The sequence below is a fragment of the Schistocerca serialis genome, chromosome 7 (assembly GCF_023864345.2).
Source record: "Schistocerca serialis cubense isolate TAMUIC-IGC-003099 chromosome 7, iqSchSeri2.2, whole genome shotgun sequence".
NCBI classification, from domain to species: domain Eukaryota; kingdom Metazoa; phylum Arthropoda; class Insecta; order Orthoptera; family Acrididae; genus Schistocerca; species Schistocerca serialis.
The window spans coordinates 461,940,632-461,961,566 of record NC_064644.1 but is presented as its reverse complement, the minus strand read 5'-3'; the positions used below and the strand labels follow the sequence as shown (position 1 = coordinate 461,961,566).

Sequence of the window (20,935 nt, the reverse complement as noted above, 5' to 3'; positions counted from 1 at the left end):
ATTTGGGGATTCATATTTTTCATCATATTCTTTTCTTCAGGGGTCAAGAGGTGAATATTTTCATCGATTAATTTCTTGATCTTTATCTGGAACTTTGGAGTGGGGTCTTTAGTTACTTCAGCAATCCCATTCTCATTAAAAAATGAGAGTGTTTTAAATATATAATCGTCTTCTTTAATAATAACAAGGGTATTTCCTTTATCGGCCTTTACCACAATTGCTTTCTCTGCTAGTAGTTTATTATTGATATTTTTAAGTGTTTTATCTTTAGTTTTTCTATGCAGTTTATTTTTCTCTTTTAGAATTAAATCTTTCGTTTATAGGGCTATCTTACATGCTTCAGGTTTATTTATATTCGATATTTTGCTTGTTGCTATAACATCAGCAATTATGTGTTTAACATTCGTATTATTTAGTGGGGGAGTTAAGTTATATTTTAAGCCTATGTCAAGCAGTGACATTTCGGACTTTGTGAACTGATTATCTGTAAGATTCATTGTCCTTTGATAAAATTGATGTATATTGTTGACCTTTTCTAAAAGCTTATTTTGTTGTTCTGCTACGAGTAAATAAATTTTTCTCTCATGTCTTTGGGTAATCGCTTTACATAAAAAGTCTATTTTCTCATCAATGCTGCTTAGTAAAATAGAAAAAAATCTAAGGTGAGAGTTCATTACCTAGCAATAAATGCAAACTATACATTTCGACATTTAAAAGATCTTTTATCTTAAAAGCTTCTCTAATTTCAGATTTAACCCATAAGATACTACTCTTCGGTTGTACATATGTTACATTAGTAGATTTGGATTGGATATTGATTATAGCATATTTTGGTATGATATGTTCCATGAGGCAAGTTTTATTAAATTTAATTTTCATACCAAGTTTCATAACTTTGGTTCTAATATTTCTAAACCTTTTGTAATTTCCAATTGCCTGACTAGACAAACTTTGTACAATTTTGGTAAACATTTTTGGAAAACAGTGATCAATTAATTATTATATTTTGACTAAAGTTCAGTCTTTATCACACCATTTATGTTTTAATGATATAGGTAACTGGTTTTGGTTCTTTTTACAAAACCATCATCAGACCTGTGGATAAATTTTAGGAAATACTAGAAACCAATCTTTAAATAAAATGAAAGTGTCTAATGATGTTAAAATTTAACAAGATAAAATAAAATTAATTATACCCATGGCTCCCTTAGGATGGCAGGCGGAGCTCTCCTCGCTGCTACGCAAATCAACTGATGGTTATCAGTGCTGAGCACGAGCTTAAATATGCAGAGGCTCCGCCTACTTCCTGTCACACTACTTTACTACTGCCAATCAGCGTTCATAATATGACGCCATCGTCAAAGTATTAAAGTAGAAAACACACTAATAACATAAAATTGATTCATTTAAATATCTGATTAACAGATAGTTAGCATGTGTACAGCTTATTTATATTTTGGATAAAAACAGTAAACTACGATGTGTAATAATTGTGCCCTCTATGGGCAACCTCAATACTATTACAGTGCCAGTTACATCAAAGATGTGAAAGTCCTTGGCGTTGTGGTATATATCGGATATACCGAGTCGCCTACATCACAATTGCATCTTTGTTGGATGCTGCAGTATCGTCTTACTTTAACTGTAGTTTTCATAGCATTATTCTTTATAGCAGTAGGGTAGCAGCCAAGAGTACATTCCGCGTTATGTAAGTCTGAATAACCGATGAGACCACTGATTAAATTTTTAAAACTCATCGATCTAATAGTTTTTATAATAATCAATGTCAATTTAATAAATTTTTATATGTTGTACAGCATACTTACATACATAGCTTTTGTCATGGGTATAACTAGTCTTATATTTAAAAAAAAAAGAGTAGATGCTTTTATTATAAAATTTCGTCAAAAAGGTCGTAATAATATTTTTCGCGAAAATCTAATTGTTCATTGAGCAGCATTGATGATTTGGTGTTCAAATGAGCATTTATCTCGATTTCTTGTAGGATATTCATAAGTAAGCCTTTATTTGCATAATGAAGAACTTGTAAATTCTGCTCTACTGTTCCCTCAGCATGATTATTGAATGCTATATGATGGCCGAATACAGACTTTGTTCGTGAGGTACCCGACGTGTGTTCTTTGTACCTTACTGCAGAATTTCGACCTGTTTGGCCGATATATATTTTCTCACAGTCTCTACATTGGATCTTGTACACTCCTGATCTGGTAGATTTTCCGTTATCTTTACTTACGGTATGTCTTAATTTTTGTTGTAAAGTATTCTCAGTTGTAAATGCTATTGTTATTCCAGAATTTTTGAATAAATTAGTAATTCTATCTGATATGTTTGTGTGTTGATTTCACTCACCAACGTCTGGGCCATATGAACATGATAGATCATTATGAGCTATATCTAGTATTTGCATCATGTCAGATGGCTTCTGCAAAGGATACAATATGGATACTGATCCTCAAGTTTCGCTTCGCACTTCCTAGTCGTTATAACTGCCTGGTCATCAATAATGACAGTGTTGGATTACGTGCTCTTTCACTCCGTCAGTTCCGACGAGCGTTGAAGATGGTAACTTATGCATAGGTATTGATGTCATCACCAACGATGCGAGTGGGCGTGAATATGTTGAGTTGTACGTGTCTGGAGTCGTTTGAAGTCAGAGAACGTCCGAACGACATGTAGTTCAGTGTGAACAGATGTTTGTGTTTTTATAGATGCAAGAGTGATACGTGTTGAAGTGGCTAATGAAGTTGTTTGCCAGGCGACGGATGATACGGACGATCGATGACTACGGGAATAGCTGTTGCGCTGCAGATCATCCAGATGCTCACCAGACTGCAACCATTCGGTCTCCAGCGACAGCGTGTGATAAAATACCAGGTATAGTGCTTCTTATATTTGTTTTGTTTGTTTAATAGCTTATGGGAGAGGATCACAGAGACTCATAGAGAATGCTGGATGCATTGCATACCAATGGAATGATGAAGTACATATATGGTGGTCATACTACACGTATTGGGCCTAGAGTTGCATTGACTGGAGTATAATTGCCTTCAGCAATGAGTCCCTATGATTAGCGAGGACGTGTCTGGATACTCTCCGGACAGCGCTCGGATACCAACCCGATTGTCACCCTTCAAACGTCCCGACAACCAGGAGTAATAGTCTGGGGTACTGTTTCTTTTCATAACAGAACCCCTTCGACGGTCATCCCTTACAGTACAGCGGTACGTCGACGATATTCTACGCCCCGTTTTGTTGCCCTTCATTGTAAGCAATCCTGGGTTTACATTTCAGCAAGAAAATGCCCGCCCGCACAGAGAGACAGTTTCTACTGCTTGTTTTCGTGCTTTCCAAACCCTGCCATGCCCAGAAAGGTCGCCAGACCTCTCCTCAATTGAGTTTTGTAGCATTATCGGTAATGTTCTCCACCAGTTACGGATTCAGGCGATCTAAGAGGGTCCATTGGACAGAATCTGGTATAATGTTCCTCAGGGGAACATCGAAGTCTATGTACTAATCCCAAGGCGAATAACTGCCTGCATAAGGGTCAGAGGTGGACCACTGCGTTTGTCCAATTTGAATAAATCGTCCAGTTTTTCAGAAATTGTTATCTTTGTCCACACACGTAAGTCACATCCATCGATTTTCCTCCTGTTCGGTTAATTCCCTTGATATATATATATCTCCCAGTACTTACTGCAACCTACATCCTTCTGAATCTGCTTAGTGTATTCATCTCTTCGTCTCCCTCTACGATTTTTACCCTCCACGCTGCCCTCCAATGCTAAATTTGTGATCCCTTGATGCCTCAGAACATGTCCTACCAACCGGTCCCTTCTTCTCCCCAATTCTATTCAATACCTCCTCATTAGCTATGTGATCTACCCATCTAATCTTCAGAATTCTTCTGTAGCACTACATTTCAAAGGCTTCTATTCTCTTCTTCTTCAAACTATTTATCGTCCATGTTTCACTTCCATACATGGCTACACTCCATACAAATACTTTCAGAAACGACTTTCTGACACTGAAATCTACACTCGATGTTAACAAATTTCTCTTCTTCAGAAACGCTTTCCTTGCCATTGCCAGTCTACATTTTATATCCTCTCTACTTCGACCATCGTCAGTTATTTTGCTCCGCAAATAGCAAAACTCCTTAACTACTTTGAGTGCCTCATTTCCTAATCTAATTCCCTCAGTATCACCCGACTTAATTCGACTACATTCCATTATCCTCGTTTTGCTTTTGTTGATGTTCATCTTATATCTTCCTTTCAACATACTGTCCATTCCGTTCAACTGCTCTTCCAAGTCCTTTGCTGTCTCTGACAGAATTACAATGTCATCAGCGAACCTCAAATTTTTTATTTTTTCTCCATGGATTTCAATACCTACTCCGAATTTTTCTTTTGATTCTTTACTCGGGGGGAGGCTACAACCCTGTCTCACTCCCTTCCCAACCACTGCTTCCCTTTCATATCCCTCGACAATTCTAACTGCCATCTGGTTTCTGTACAAATTGTAAATAGCCTTTCGCTCCCTGCATTTTACCCCTGCCGCCTTTAGAATTTGAAACAGAGTATTCCAGACAACATTGTCAAAAGCTTTCTCTAAGTCTACAAACGCTAGAAACGTAGGTTTGCCTTTCCTTAATCTTTCTTCTGCGATAATTCGTAAGGTCAGTATTGCCTCACGTGATCCAACATTTCTACGGAATCCAAACTAATCTTCCCCGCGGTCGGCTTCTACCGTTTTTCCGTTCGTCTGTAAAGAATTCGCGTTAGCATTTTGCATTTGCATCCGTGACTTATTAAACTGATTGTTACGTAATTTTCACATCTGTCAGCACCTGCTTTCTTTGGGATTGGAATTATTATATTCTTCTTGAAGTCTGAGGGTATTTCGCCTGTCTCATACATCTTGCTCACCAGATGATAGAGTTTTGTCAGGACTGGCTCTCCCAAGGCCATCAGTAGTTCCAATGGAATGTTGTCTACTCCCGGGGCCTTGTTTCGACTCAGGTCTTTGAGTGCTCTGTCAAACTCTTCATGCAGTATTGTATCTCCCATTTCATCTTCATTTGCATCCTCTCCCATTTCCATAGTATTGTCCTCAAGTACATCGCCCTTGTATAGACCCTCTATATACTCCTTCCACCTTTCTGCTTTCCCTTCTTTGCTTAGAACTGGGTTTCTATCTGAGCTCTTGATATTCATACAAGTGGCTCTCTTTTCTCCAAAGGTCTCTTTAATTTTCCTGTAGGCAGTATCTATCTTCCCCTAGCGAGATAAGCCTCGACATCCTTACATTTGTCCTCTACCCATCCCTGCTTAGCCATTTTACACTTCCTGTCGATCTCATTTTTGAGACGTTTGTATTCCTTTTTGCCTGCTTCATTTACTGCATTTTTATATTTTCTCCTTTCATCAATTAAATTCAATATTTCTTCTGTTACCCAAGGATTTCTACTAGCCCTCGTCTTTTTACCTACTTGATCCTCGGCTGCCTTCATTACTTCATCCCTCAGAGCTACCCATTCTTCTTCTATTGTATTACTTTCCCCCATTCCTGTCAATTGTTCTCTTACGCTCTCCCTGAAACTCTGTACAACCTCTGGTTTAGTCAGTTTACCCAGGTCCCATCTCCTTAAATTCCCATCTTTTTGCAGTTTCTTTAGTTTTAATCTACAGTTCATAACTAATAGATTGTAGTCAGAGTCTACATCTGCCCCTGGAAATGTCTTACAATTTAAAATCTGGTTCCTAAATCTCTGTCTTGCCATTATATAATCTATCCGACACCTAGTATCTCTAGGATTCTTCCATGTATACAACCTTCTTTCATGATTCTTGAACCAAGTGTTAGCTATGATTAATTATGCTCTGTGCAAAATTCTACCACATGGCTTCCTCTTTCATTTCTTACCCCCAATCCATATTCACCTACTATGTTTCCTTCTCTCCCTTTTCCTACTCTCGAATTCCAGTCACCCATTACTATTAAATTTTCGTCTTCCTTCACTACCTGAATAATTTATTTTATCTCATCATATATTTCATCAATTTCTTCATCATCTGCAGAGCTAGTTGGCATATAAACTTGTACTACTGTAGTAGGCATGGGCTTCGTGTCTATCTTGGCCACAATAATGCGTTCACTATGCTGTTTGTAGTAGCTTACCCGCACTCCAATGTTTTACTCATTATTAAACCTACTCCTGCATTACCCCTATCTGATTTTGTATTTATAGCCCCGTATTCACGTGACCAAAAGTCTTGTTCCTCCTGCCACCGAACTTCACTAATTCCCACTATATCTAACTTTAACCTATCCATTTCCCTTTTTAAATTTTCTAACCTACCTGCCCTATTAAGGGATCTGACATTCCACGCTCCGATCCGTAGAACGCCAGTTTTCTTTCTCCTGATAACGACGTCCCCTTGAGTAGTCCCCGCCCGGAGATCCGAATAGGGGACTATTTTACCTCCGGAATATTTTACCCAAGAGGACGCCATCGTCATTTAACCATACAGAAAAGCTGCATGCCCTCGGGAAAAATTACGGCTGTAGTGTCCCATTGCTTTCAGCCGTTCGCAGTACCAGCACAGCAAGGCCGTTTTGCTTAGTATTACAAGGCCAGATCAGTCAATCATCCAGACTGCTGCCCCTGCAACTACTGAAAAGGTTGCTGTCCCTCTTCAGGAACCACACGTTTGTCTGGCCTCTCAACAGATCCCTCCGTTCCCTCCGTTGTGGTTGCACCTACGGTACGACCATATATATATATATATATATATATATATATATATATATATATATATATATATATATATATATACACTCCTGGAAATTGAAATAAGAACACCGTGAATTCATTGTCCCAGGAAGGGGAAACTTTATTGACACATTCCTGGGGTCAGATACACCACATGATAACACTGACAGAACCACAGGCACATAGACACAGGCAACAGAGCATGCACAATGTCGGCACTAATACAGTGTATATCCACCTTTTGCAGCAATGCAGGCTGCTATTCTCCCATGGAGACGATCGTAGGGATGCTGGATGTAGTCCTGTGGAACGGCTTGCCATGCCATTTCCACCTGGCGCCTCAGTTGGACCAGCGTTCGTGCTGGACGTGCAGACCGCGTGAGACGACGCTTCATCCAGTCCCAAACATGCTCAATGGGGGACAGATCCGGAGATCTTGCTGGCCAGGGTAGTTGACTTACACCTTCTAGAGCACGTTGGGTGGCACAGGATACATGCGGACGTGCATTGTCCTGTTGGAACAGCAAGTTCCCTTGCCGGGCTAGGAATGGTAGAACGATGGGTTCGATGACGGTTTGGATGTACCGTGCACTATTCAGTGTCCCCTCGACGATCACCAGTGGTGTACGGCCAGTGTAGGAGATCGCTCCCCACACCATGATGCCGGGTGTTGGCCCTGTGTGCCTCGGTCGTATGCAGTCCTGATTGTGGCGCTCACCTGCACGGCGCCAAACACGCATACGACCATCATTGGCACCAAGGCAGAAGCGACTCTCATCGCTGAAGACGACACGTCTCCATTCGTCCCTCCATTCACGCCTGTCGCGACACCACTGGAGGCGGGCTGCACGATGTTGGGGCGTGAGCGGAAGACGGCCTAACGGTGTGCGGGACCGTAGCCCAGCTTCATGGAGACGGTTGCGAATGGTCCTCGCCGATACCCCAGGAGCAACAGTGTCCCTAATTTGCTGGGAAGTGGCGGTGCGGTCCCCTACGGCACTGCGTAGGATCCTACGGTCTTGGCGTGCATCCGTGCATCGCTGCGGTCCGGTCCCAGGTCGACGGGCACGTGCACCTTCCGCCGACCACTGGCGACAACATCGATGTACTGTGGAGACCTCACGCCCCACGTGTTGAGCAATTCGGCGGTACGTCCACCCGGCCTCCCGCATGCCCACTATACGCCCTCGCTCAAAGTCCGTCAACTGCACATACGGTTCACGTCCAAGCTGTCGCGGCATGCTACCAGTGTTAAAGACTGCGATGGAGCTCCGTATGCCACGGCAAACTGGCTGACACTGACGGCGGCGGTGCACAAATGCTGCGCAGCTAGCGCCATTCGACGGCCAACACCGCGGTTCCTGGTGTGTCCGCTGTGCCGTGCGTGTGATCATTGCTTGTACAGCCCTCTCGCAGTGTCCGGAGCAAGTATGGTGGGTCTGACACACCGGTGTCAATGTGTTCTTTTTTCCATTTCCAGGAGTGTATATATATATATATATATATATATATATATATATATATACTGAGCTCTTTCTATCTTCATTTCCTCTCAGTTAGCAAGGTGCTAATGTCTCATGTCTTTTGGATTAGCTTTGTGTGTTTTGGAAGGCACAGCGCGCTGGATTTCTGACTGAAGGGGTAGTGATGTAGTGAAAAAAGCGACTATTTTGCTGCCAGCCGAGGCTAAAGATTCAAGTATTTTTTTCTCGGGAAGTCGGATGCCGGGGCCGGCCGAGGAGGGTAGCAAAGCACTGTGCGCTTAACAGCCGGGCGTTTTTTTTTTTTTTTTTTTTTTTTTTTTTTTGCATTACGGCTTTGAAAGAAACACGATTTGCCCAAAATAACTGCCTAGCCACGTGAGCAGTTTTCTAATTTCGGAGTACTTCTGATGCGAGGCTCATTGCTGGATGCGAAAACCGCGCTAATGGTAAATTTGTCCGTGACTCACGGAGACGAAGCTGAAACAGCAGTTTCTTAGATGTAGAAATGTGTTGTGTAATGTGATTGGCCTTTTATAGCGACACGCTGTCTTTGCGGGATTTTGTCCGCCCAAAGCAACCCCTCTATTGGGAAGCCGTGCATTAATTTTCCACTACTGGCGGACGTGTAAGGTTTGGCGGGAAGAAATAGCCGGGCGTAAGATTCTCTAAAAATTTTGAGTCAGTGGCTACACATGAAATGTGGATTAGGATTAGAGTCCTTGGCCAGGCGCGCTAGTGAATGCGTGTTTAGAGTTTTTCCAAGACGTAGAGTTGTGTGCATCGTGAACCTATCAGCCACATGCAATGGAGACAGACAGCAGCGCGCATCCTAGCAGACGCGTGGGGTCCAGAGTTGTTGCATCGTGGTGCGCCGCTCGGCCTCTACCGCCGCAGAACCATTCGCACGATGGCAGCGTTCTGTACGGCTGTTAGCTAGTGAATAATTACAGTGAGCATAATTAGCAGCACCGGCGTCATAGGGCAGTTTCTTGCTCCGCACTTGTGGAAATCAGTGCGATCAGTGTCTGGGGTACAGCATTGCTGTGGTGGATGTATGAGTTTTTCAGTTGCTAGCTAATCAACAGTCACTGCTTCTCGTTAAGGGCTAACAAGATTCGAGAGTAAATTTCAGACCGCCATTATCATCAGACGGGCATTTTCTTGTTGGTCAAAATAACTTTGCAAATGAACATATCCATCAAGAGTTTGCATAAACATTTTGTAAAGCATTTCACATTCCATTCACGATCTCTGCCAATAATTACGTTTTTATTGAATAAACTAGCTTAGAGAGAATTGAAATACCCATTTTCATAAATGTTGCTGTAATTTTTTAATATAATTAAATATTTTCTTAAAAATTTCCATACCCTATTGCACTCCCTTAGGCGTTTAATATCCAGAAACACTGAAACACATAATTTTTATTTATGACCGAGAAGTCAAACACCAATTATAAAAGATTTAGCCTTAAAAATTGTTTGGTAATTATTTATTTTCAAAAAACGTACACCAACTATTTTACTCCATCGATGGCTGAATTTCCAAAAATGCTAAGCTTTTACGTATCTTTTTATTTCCTGACTGAGAAACCAAATACCAATTTTCGTAGTTCTGGCTCCAAAATTCCCTCAATAGCGACATACTTTCATCCTCTATTTCACACACACGAGTGGAATTCCGAGCAATCACCTCTTAAACGATGCCTGCAGAAAAAGATTCACACCCTTTCCAAACTCCAAATTTCTATCCTTAGCAATTTCAGCTGGGCGATGATGAGTTAGTCAATCGGTCTGACCCTGTTTCACCCCTTTAGGAGTTGAATTTCCAAACACAGAGAAACATTTACTTTTTCATCTCTAACCGAGAAGCCAAACACAATTTTTCAAAGACTTAGCTTTAAAAATGCTTTCGCAATGAAATATTTCCATAGAACGTTTCACCCTCTGAGCGGTTGAATTTCCCAAAACAGTGACATGCCTATGTTTTATTTCTAACAGAGAAGCCAAGTACTAATTGTCATAGACTTAGCTTCAAAAACGCTTGCACAATGAAACATTTTCCTAAAAAATTTCATCCCCAGTTTCATATCCATAGTGGTTGAATTATTACTAACTGAGAAGACCAATTTAATATTTCGTTGGTTTAGCATTAAAATGCTTTTATAATAAAATACTTCCTTCAAAAATCACATTCCTCGTTTCACCCCATCGGGGGTTCAGTTTCCAAAAACACTGAAACGCGTTTTTTTTTTTTTCATTTGTAACCCAAATACTAATTTTCGTAGATATAGCTTTACTTTAGTTGCTCTTCAATAATGATAAATTTTCAAAGAAAAGCTTTCACCCGGAATCCAAATACCAATATTCGAAGGTCAAACTTCGAAATTGCGTTAATACCGACATTTTTCAAAAAAATCCTTCATCCCCTTAGCGTTTGAATTTCGAAAAATTCCTTCTTCAGCGACGCCTACAATATACGATCCACAGCTTCTCCAAATATCAAGTTTTCATCCTTAGCGGTTTCGGCTGGGTGATGATGAGTCAGTCAGTCAGTCAGTCAGTCAGATCATTGCCTTTTATATACAGTGATTACAGTCTTAATCGTGAGACCACCATTCATATTAAATAATTCATCTGTGCAATCCTCCACTTTAGGTTCTACGGCCAGTGCCTTTAATAATTAGCTTTATCCATTAATGTTGTGCATACCAATTTGTAGTTTAGACTTACAGGCGTGTTCTAGTGTTATTTAGTTTCTTGGGTCAGGGCACAGTTACACGCGGACGATTCACGTGTGGACAAGCTTTCCAGTACGCTCTGCAAAAATGTTGCCGCCAATGAACTGAAATGCGTCTGCACTTTGTCTTGGAGCTCATCTTCGATTTGGAATGTTTGTCCTCCTAGACATTTATTCAGTTCAGAGAACAGATGGAAGCTACTCGGAGCTAGTTCAGGCCTGTATAGTGGGTGATCAAAAAGTCCCACTGAAATTGCTTAAGGAGGCGTTGGGTTGCGCCAGCAATGTGAGGACGGCCGCTGACATGGATCAGAACAATTTCAGGGTCAGCACACGTCTTAAGCTGTTTTCAACGTCTTTACGCAAACGTCGTTAAGTTTCACAATAAACAGCTGTTCTAAGCGTAATCTGTCCTGCATGATTTCAGCAAGCATCATATCGTTTTGATCTCAAAACACGGTGGCCATAGACTTTCGAATTTTAATTTTTTGTTTGAACTTCTATTGTTTATTTGATGAATTTGAGCGTCTGTTGTAGCTGAGGTATGGTTTCGCGTGTATCTTATGGAATTTCTGTTGTGCTATTCCCTCCTGCCTACAGGAAACGAAACACGCTTCTCTATTCAACTAAAGCGGCCAGGTACTAATGCAGCTAACAATAAGCCATGCAGCTGTGCACATAATGATTTCTGAATCCTGGAGTGACAGAGCGCGTGGGGTGGGAGAAGCACAGTCGCTTATTGCTCACATCACCCTCCTCCGCTTGTCCGGCGTTCATGCTCTGAGATTGGGAATTGAAAAAAATGACCCTCGTAATTTTACTACTCTTTATGTTCGTAAAACGAACGAGGTGAAGAAAGCACCCTAAATTAAGGAGCTTATGTTGTTAACAGTCTTTTAATGACTGTATCGGTCATAAGAAATACATACTATGAAAAAATCTGACGAACGAATCTGTGTCTTCTAGTAGTTGGATACCTGAAATGACAAATCAACAATACCTGAATGAACACTGAAAAGGAGGTGGTGGTGGAGAAAGTGATTGACCTTCCATTTAACTTCCAACAAGCAGAATTGTTACCTTTGCAGACAATGTTAGTGTTACAGTAAAGCTCATTAGAGAGATTCCTTCGTCTAGGCAGGTTGTGCCACAGATTCCTTTTTTCCCAATTGTATTCAGTAGCTCCTCGTTACTTACGTGATCTGGCCGTCTAATCTCGAGAATTCTTCTGCAATACCACATTTCAAAAGTATTTGTTCACTTCTTGTATAAACTGTTTGTAGTCCGTGTTTCACTTCCGTACATTGCTACACTACTTACAAATTTATTCAGAAAAGATTCCTTATACAAATCGATATTCGATGTTAAAATATTTCTCGTCTTCAAAAACGATTATCTTGCCCTTGCCAGCCGGTTGCTGTGGCCGAGCGGTTCTATGCGCTTCAGTCCGGAACCACGCTGCTGCTGCGGTCACAGGTTTGAATCCTGCCTTAGACTAGTTAGGTTTAAGTAGTTCTAGGGGACTGATGACCTCAGATGTTAAGTCCCTTAGTGCTCAGAGCCATTTGAACAATTTTTGCCATTGCCAGTCTATATTTTATATCCTCTTTGCATCGAACAGCATCATTTATTTTGCTGGCCAAATAGCAAGACTCATCTGCTTCTTTAAGTGTGTCGTTTTTTAATGTAATTCCGTCAGCATCACCTGATTTAATTCGGTCTCTTTCCATTTTCCTTGTTTTTCTTTTCTTAATGTACATCTTGTGTCCCGCTATCAAGACACTGTCCATTCCGTTAAACTGCTCTTCTAAATACTTTGCTGTGTCTGGCAAAATTACGACGTCATTGGCAAATCTCAAAGATGTTATTTTTTCTCCGTGAACTTTAACTTATTTTCCAAATTTTTCTTTGGATTCCTTTGCTGCTTGCTCAACGTACTGACTGAAAAAGAGCAAAAATACCTAAAATTAATTTTTTGTGTAGCCCAACAATACACTTCTTCGATTTCGAGTTTTCATCCACATGTACACCCAAGAATTTGCAGCAATCCGTTTTTTTACTGTCTCTCGTTCGTGTGGAACATCACTTGTTGGTATGACTATTTCTTGTACATAAATGAATAGAGTGCGTTTTCTCAAAACTTAGGGGAAGTCATTTACCCTAGGCTGACCTTACCACAGTCACGCCTGTGCATAGTATTTAAGTTTGCAGTATACATGCCGTGTTGTGGAATAAGTTCGATGGGTGAATACTGGATTACCACTGTCTCCGGTGGTCGCTAGCTGCACAGACAATGCGAGGGGAGCGTGCTTGTAACGAAATCATCTTAGGCTTGCATGTGTAAGATAAATTGAGATACTTGCGTGTGGAATATTTTCTAGGCGGACTAGCTCTGTTTAAGAGTGGGTAACTAAACCACTGTTTCGGGTGGATCTCGTGGTCGTGGTTGCAAGAATAATGAGGTGTAAGGGTGCTTGTACCATATTCATGTTAGGTTTGCGTGTGTACTGATTAGTTACAATATCTTGCTAGTGATAGGGTGAAATATTCTTTTGGTTTGTGTGTAGTAGTTAATTACAATATTTTGTAAGTGATCGTGTGAATTATTTGTCTCTATCGCCCAGGAACGTTCCAACGCGAGTAATTACGCCACTGCTCTCACTACCAGGAGACGGGCAATGCACGAGCAATGTACACACCGTCCCTGAGGAATGCAAATAAATATAGGAAATGCGTGAATGTATAGCTATTAAGATAATAATCGCGTAGAATTTATTTAGTAAGGGTGGCAAGAAGGTGAGTGAAAGATAGCACTGAATTTGTCTGTTGGTTATCGCGCTAGAGTATGCGTGAGGTACGTGCGAGGGCTCCACCCCTGACTGTGTGTGTAATACAACATAATGCGTGTGAACGGGTTTGTTTGGATGAGAATAGACGTTGGGTAACTTATTTTATTTATGGGATTAATTTCTTTGTGGAGTCACCTCTTGTGATATTTGAGTGTTTTTCGTAATCAGTGCTGTCTTGCTATGTTTAATCAGTATCGTTAAACTAGAGGAAATTTCATTGTATTTTATTCTGAGTATGCGAGAATGTGTGGGAGCGTGAAGTTGAGACAAAAATCGTCCCAGTCACTAAGTAATGGGGGCACATCCTGACCCATATTTTCCTGTGCAGTTCACATATTCGTAGCAGACCATTTAGACTTAACTTGAGAGGAATTGATAACGATTGATTAGAAAACTGTGAGGTCTGTTTCATGGGTAGTATCATGTTACGTTCAGTACCATGGAATCATTTCGCATACATGTTGATTTCCCTCCAAAAGTAGGCCTTTAGTGTGAGTAAATAGCCATGTCGTCCAAAGAACATGAGTTGGGGCGTCAATATTCTTTTTCCACCATTTCACATGGGTCCGTTCCCACCATTATGCCGTGGCGTACCGTCATTATTCAGAATTTCTATAATTAATTTAGCACTTTGGAATATCTTCGATGTGTGAATGGAATTTGGACCCGGCAAAGGTTATATTCACTAAGTGGCTCGCTGAGAGTTGCCTTCATTATTATTTAATTAATTATTTGCGTTATTCGTGGCCTAGTTCAATTATAATCCACCAAAAGGAAGTGAATTTGTCATTAGTCAGAATTTATGATTCCATTGGCGTATTCGCCTCTCAGTGTAATGAGGTGAAGAATATATGCCGTCGTGCTTCAATTACAAACTGTGACTTGTGACTAGTAGATGATGGAAGTTCAAGCTGCACAGTTCTGGTTCATTTTTGACCTAACATCACTACGAGGAAGTAGCAGTTCCTTCACTCAGTAGCCGCGAGAGCACTCTTTGACTTTACTTTTGTGTACTGTGAGTTACGACTATTTTCGCTGGACTCTTCTTACACATTGCAGAGCGACAAGTCAGGGCTTGTTAACGATTATTATAATTGGAATAATTACGGGAATTTTTGTCAAAGCTCCGTTATTGTGTGGTTTTGTCTCTGGGTCGGTAATGGGTTCTTGAAGCACTCAAGCTTCCTCAGGACAGTCCGCTTATTAAAAACCTGCTCCGGAAGAACATAAAAACAGGAGGATAGGAGAAATGCCACAAGAGGCTACAAGAGAGCCGTTCTACATCACGAAATTTCGAGAGAGTACTTACCGGGAAGAGTCGGACAACATACTACTTCCACATATGTCCCGCGAAATAAATATAACGAGAAAATTCGAGAAATTATAACTAATACAGAAGTTTACCGACAGCCAATCTTCCCACGCGCCATTCACGAATTGGGGGGATTATTTAGTGACACGAGAAGTACATAGGTGTAGATGTAAATGGGAAGGCATTGTCTTGTTACAAGAAGCTTGGTTGCCATCTTTATAAAAGAGTTACGTATTGGAATACGCCACGTGAGACAAAGTATTGTGTCAAACATTTATAGTGTTTGTAATATTATTGCTTACGTTTATTCGTTCCAACAGCACGTCTGTTCGCCTAACGTAAACGTGCAAATTCACCTGTGAGCCAGTGGTTCATGAGAGTCTGACACATGGAGATTCAGAATGCAGGACCACCCTTATAAAATGAACCCATATCGAAGAACACCTTTTCGTATCAAATCGCCAAAAAGAACTTCGTACATTTGGAGAATCGTTACATATTTTTCCATCAAAAGCGCATTCAAGCTTATCACAAATGAAGGTCATTCGTTTAATTTAATTGTAGTTTCATTTTAGAGTGTCTTCTCCATTTGTTTTTCAGAGCAGTATAAACAAATAATCTGAAATTACTGCAACTCCAGTACAGTAATGCTTGTTATGGTTCTGAGCGAATGAAATATAAACAGCACCTTACATTCCGAAATGGCTCTGAGCACTATGGGACTTAACAGTTGTGGTCATCAGTCCCCTAGAACTTAGAACTACTTAAACCTAACTAACCTAAGGACATCACACACATCCATGCCCGAGGCAGGATTCGAACCTGCGACCGTAGCAGTCGCACGGTTCCGGACTGCGCGCCTAGAACCGCGAGACCACCGCGGCCGGCCTTACATTCCGACATACAGTATGAATTGAGCAAGAAACATTTTGTTTGAAAAAGTTGAGTAGATTCGTTTCTAGCATTGTCAATATTACTTGACAACGTCGAAGAAAGTTAAATGTACAGTACGCAGCTTACAAATATAACGCACCATAATTTACGTAATGTAATAAGTACTGAGTCAACAATTTACCATTGTATGTGTCGATTTGTGTAAAATAAGGCACATTTTCTTTCGGGTAGTTTTACGTAGAAAACACAATGTGAGAATAATAAAGCTGCCCCAAAAGGGTTTTCCGCAATTTGTGACAAAATAATAAAATGAGCAAAGAGACCCGAAATTGCACCGCTCGTTAGCTGTGACATTGGAAATAGAAAGATCGTTGCAGCAAAAATTTATAATAAAGTCTTTTGGCTCTTTACTCACACACATTTTCTGTTGTGCCTTAGTTAAGCTTCTATGCTAACTTGAGCATGTTCAATCTTATCGTTGGTTTCTAAAAGAAGCGACATTTTCAATGCGTGCTCAAGATATTTGTCTCTAAAATTGAAACGCGACAAGCAGTCACGCAAGTAACATGTTACCTCGAATATCTGAGAGGAACCGACTGCCGCCTGAAGCATACTTTTCCTAAAATTGCCGAAGCCGTTTCCCGCAATGATGGTGAAAGGCAATCTGTTGTTTTGATACCCGTCCTAAGTTTTGACAAGAAACGAAATACAAACACAGCTGGCGAACAAATCAACAAAGGGCTAAGGCAAACAGCGAAAAAAATGGAGCAGCTCGCCATGACTGTTTTCGGCAGAAAAAAAAGAGAAGTCTGAGAGGGAAAAAATACCGTATTCATTCACTCTGATTTTTCTGCGGTTTCCTGATTTTTGAACAAATAGAAAACAGCACTCCCTTTATGCATATGCCTGATTAAAATTTCTCTCTTGATATAGGCTAAGTGCCATAAATTTAGTTGAAAATCTTTGTATTCCCACAGTCAACAAATGCTCTTTGTTAACTCAATGAATGCGATCTAAAACATAGGCAAATAGTGAAGCGTAAACTCCTTTACATTTTAAACTGTTCATTTACTAGGGGGTTCCATTAATTCGAATTCTGGTGTATTAACTTCTTCACCCATAGATATATCTCCCGCTCTTTTATTTAGTTTGGGTCATTACTTGGTTCAATATTCAAGAAGAGAATTAGCCTATACCACTGGACAGAGAAATGAAGCTCATTCCTCATTAGTCTCACTTATGGTAAGGATATAACTTCAGCCGGCCGGGGTGGCCGAGCGGTTTTAGGCGCTACAGTCTGGAACCGCGCGACCGCTACGGTAGCAGGTTCGAATCCTAACTCGGGCATGGGTGTGTGTGATGCCCTTAGGTTAGTTAGGTTTAATTAGTTTTAAGTTCTAGGGGACTGATGACCTCAGAAGTTAAGTCCCATAGTGCTCAGAGCCATTTGAACCATGTAACTTCAGACAGTGTCTAATTTTATTATAGCCAACATACTCGTCTTGAGAAATACAGCAACAGTATTCATATTAACGATAATTCTCATTTATTGTTCAGGGTCAGCTGCACATTTTTAATTACATTTAATGCATCGATCACTCTGGATCATCTTCAGATCCAAGCAAAGTAAAACTAAATATGTACCACATAAACGAAAAACTTTCAAAATAATTTTTGTTTTCATAGTTTCGAAGAAGACCTTATGACTTCACACTTTCTCACTTTCAATATCTTAAGATACTAATTTAGTATTCGTTACTTTAGTTTTACATTTTATAATCCATTATTTTATCCCCATTTTACTGTTTTACGCATCCATTTTGGTATTTATAGAGAAATTTTTTAACTTAGTTGACTTTTTGCAAGTTTTGTAAAAGACTTTCTCTTATTAAACCCATAGCATACCTGCCAGTATTCCCCCCTTCCCCCTTTCCTTGCCTTTTTTTCCCGTCTCTTAATCCCTCTCACACCATTTGGCAGTTTCACTATTTTATGCCGTTTACAATTTACATACCCATTGTTCTACACTATTAGTGTTTCAACGATAATTTCACATAATTACACGTTCTATAATGTTAGCACGGCCCCTCCTGTTAAACTCATGACACCCCCACAATCCCCTCCTGCTTCCTTTCCCCTGTCCCAATCACACTCACTCCATTTCCCCGACCACCCCCACCCCCTCTCCGCTACCTTCAATATATGATTACTTAAAGCACTGACCGCGATTGCAAAACACAGTGCTGTGATATGTGGTTCTGTGTAAAAAAGACGGGTTGCTGACGTAACTATTTAGATCAAGTCTACATTTATGTACAACTTTTTTTCCTTTTTACTTGTTGTAAAATTTTAGATTATACATATTTATTTTTAGATTTTTTTTAGATCTAAAGATGATGCAGAGAGATAGAAACATGTAATCTAATATAAAATGTGAACCGAGACGGACCAATCAACGAAAATAATTTTAAATCTAATTACACATTTAAAGTCAGGAGCGGATGAACGGACTGGCAGAAGTGGAGCAGTGATTAAAACACTGCACTCAAAATTGGGAAGACGATGGTTCAAATGCTCCTCCGCACTTCATAATTTAGATTTTCCTTGGTATCCCTAAAACGCTCCAGGCAAACACTGGGATGATTCCTTTGAAAGGGCATGCCTGATTTCCTTGTGTCCTCTCTCGTGTTTGAAATTATCCGAGTTCGCGTTTCGTCTCTAATGATGTCGATGTCAACTAGAAGTTAAACCCAAATGTTCCTTCCTTCTTTCCGGATGAAAAGTGACGGAAGGTGGGGTGTCATGGGGGGTCACCTGGAATCTCCAACTGGTCTCGATGATCTGCAAGTCACAATTTTGTGTTACATCTACATCTACATCTATACTCCGCAAGCCACCTGACGGCGTGTGGCGGAGGGTACCCTGAATACCTCTATCGGTTCTCCCTTCTATTCCAGTCTCGTATTGTTCGTGGAAAGAAGGATTGTCGGTATGCTTCTGTGTGGACTCTAATCTCTCTGATTTTATCCTCATGGTCTCTTCGCGAGATATACGTAGGAGGGAGCAATATACTGCTTGACTCTTCGGTGAAGGTATGTTCTCGAAACTTTAACAAAAGCCCGTACCGAGCTACTGAGCGTCTCTCCTTCAGAGTCTTCCACTGGCGTTTATCTATCGTCTCCGTAACGCTTTCGCGATTACTAAATGATCCTGTAACGAAGCGCGCTGCTCTCCGTTGGATCTTCTCTATCTCTTCTATCAACCCTATCTGGTACGGACGCCACACTGCTGAGCAGTGTTCAAGCAGTGGGCGAACAAGCGTACTGTAACCTACTTCCTTTGTTTTCGGATTGCATTTTCTTAGGATTCTTCCAATGAATCTCAGTCTGGCATCTGCTTTACCGACGATCAACTTTATATGATCATTCCATTTTAAATCACTCCTAGCCGGCCGCGGCGGCCGTGCGGTTCTAGGCGCTCCAGTCCTGAACCGCGGGGCTGCTACGGTCGCAGGTTCGAATCCTGCCTCGGACATGGTTGTGTGTGATGACCTTAGGTTAGTTAGGTTTAAGTAGTTCTAACTTCTAGGGGACTGATGACCTAAGATGTTAAGTCCCATAGTGCTCAGAGCCATTTTTTGAAATCACTCCTAATGCGTACTCCCAGATAATTTATGGAATTAACTGCTTCCAGTTGCTGACCTGCTATTTTGTAGGTAAATGATAAGGGCTCTATCTTTCTATGTATTCCCAGCACATTACACTTGTCTACATTGAGATTCAATTGTCATTCCCTGCACCATGCGTCAATTCGCTGCAGATCCTCCTGCATTTCAGTACAATTTTCCATTGTTACAACCTCTCGACACACCACAGCATCATCTGCAAAAAGCCTCAGTGAACTTCCGATGTCATTCACAAGGTCATTTATGTATATTGTGAATAGCAACGGTCCTATGACACTCTCCTGCGGCACACCTGAAATCACTCTTACTTCGGAAGACTTCACTCCATTGAGAATGACATGCTGCTATCTGTTATCTAGGAACTCTTCAATCCAATCACACAATTGGTCTGATAGTCCATATGCTCTTACTTTGTTCATTAAACGACTGTGGCGAACTGTATCGAAAGCCTTGCGGAAGTGAAGAAACACGGCATCTACCTGTGAAACCGTGTCTATGGCCCTCTGAGTCTCGTGGACGAATAGCGCGAGCTGGGTTTCACACGACCGTCTTTTTCGAAACCCATGCTGATTCCTACAGAGTAGATTTCTAGTCTCCAGAAAAGTCATTATACTTGAACACAATACGTGTTCCAAAACTCTACAACTGATCGACGTTAGAGATATAGGTCTATAGTTCTGCACATCTGTTCGACGTCCCTTCTTGAAAACGGGGATGACCTGTGCCCTTTTCCAATCCTTTGGAACGCTACGCTCTTCTAGAGACCTACGGTACACCGCTGCAAGAAGGGGGGCAAGTTTCTTCTCGTGCTCTGTGTAAAATCGAATTGGTATCCCTTCAGGTCCAGCGGCCTTTCCTCTTTTGAGCGATTTTATTTGTTTCTCTATCCCTCTGTCGACTATTTTGATATCTACCATTTTGTCATCTGTGCGCCAATCTAGACAAGGAACTACAGTGCAGTCTTCCTCTGTGAAACAGATTTAGGAAAAGACATTTAGTATTTCGGCCTTTAGTCTGTCGTCCTCTGTTTCAGTACCATTTTGGTCACAGAGTGTCTGGACATTTTGTTTTGATCCACCTACTGTTTTGACATACGACCAAAATTTCTTAGGATTTTCTGCCAAGTCAGTACATTACGCGTGGTAATTGGTCAAATAATCGATAAAGATAAAGCTT

The 20,935-nt window shown here is 40.9% G+C and overlaps 1 protein-coding gene across 1 annotated transcript in view; it reads right to left on the bottom strand.

Annotated features, from left to right (window-relative positions):
- LOC126413147 (lachesin-like) overlaps positions 1-20,935 on the bottom strand; it is a 669,513-nt gene that overhangs the window by 171,194 nt on the left and 477,384 nt on the right. The window lies entirely within an intron of this gene.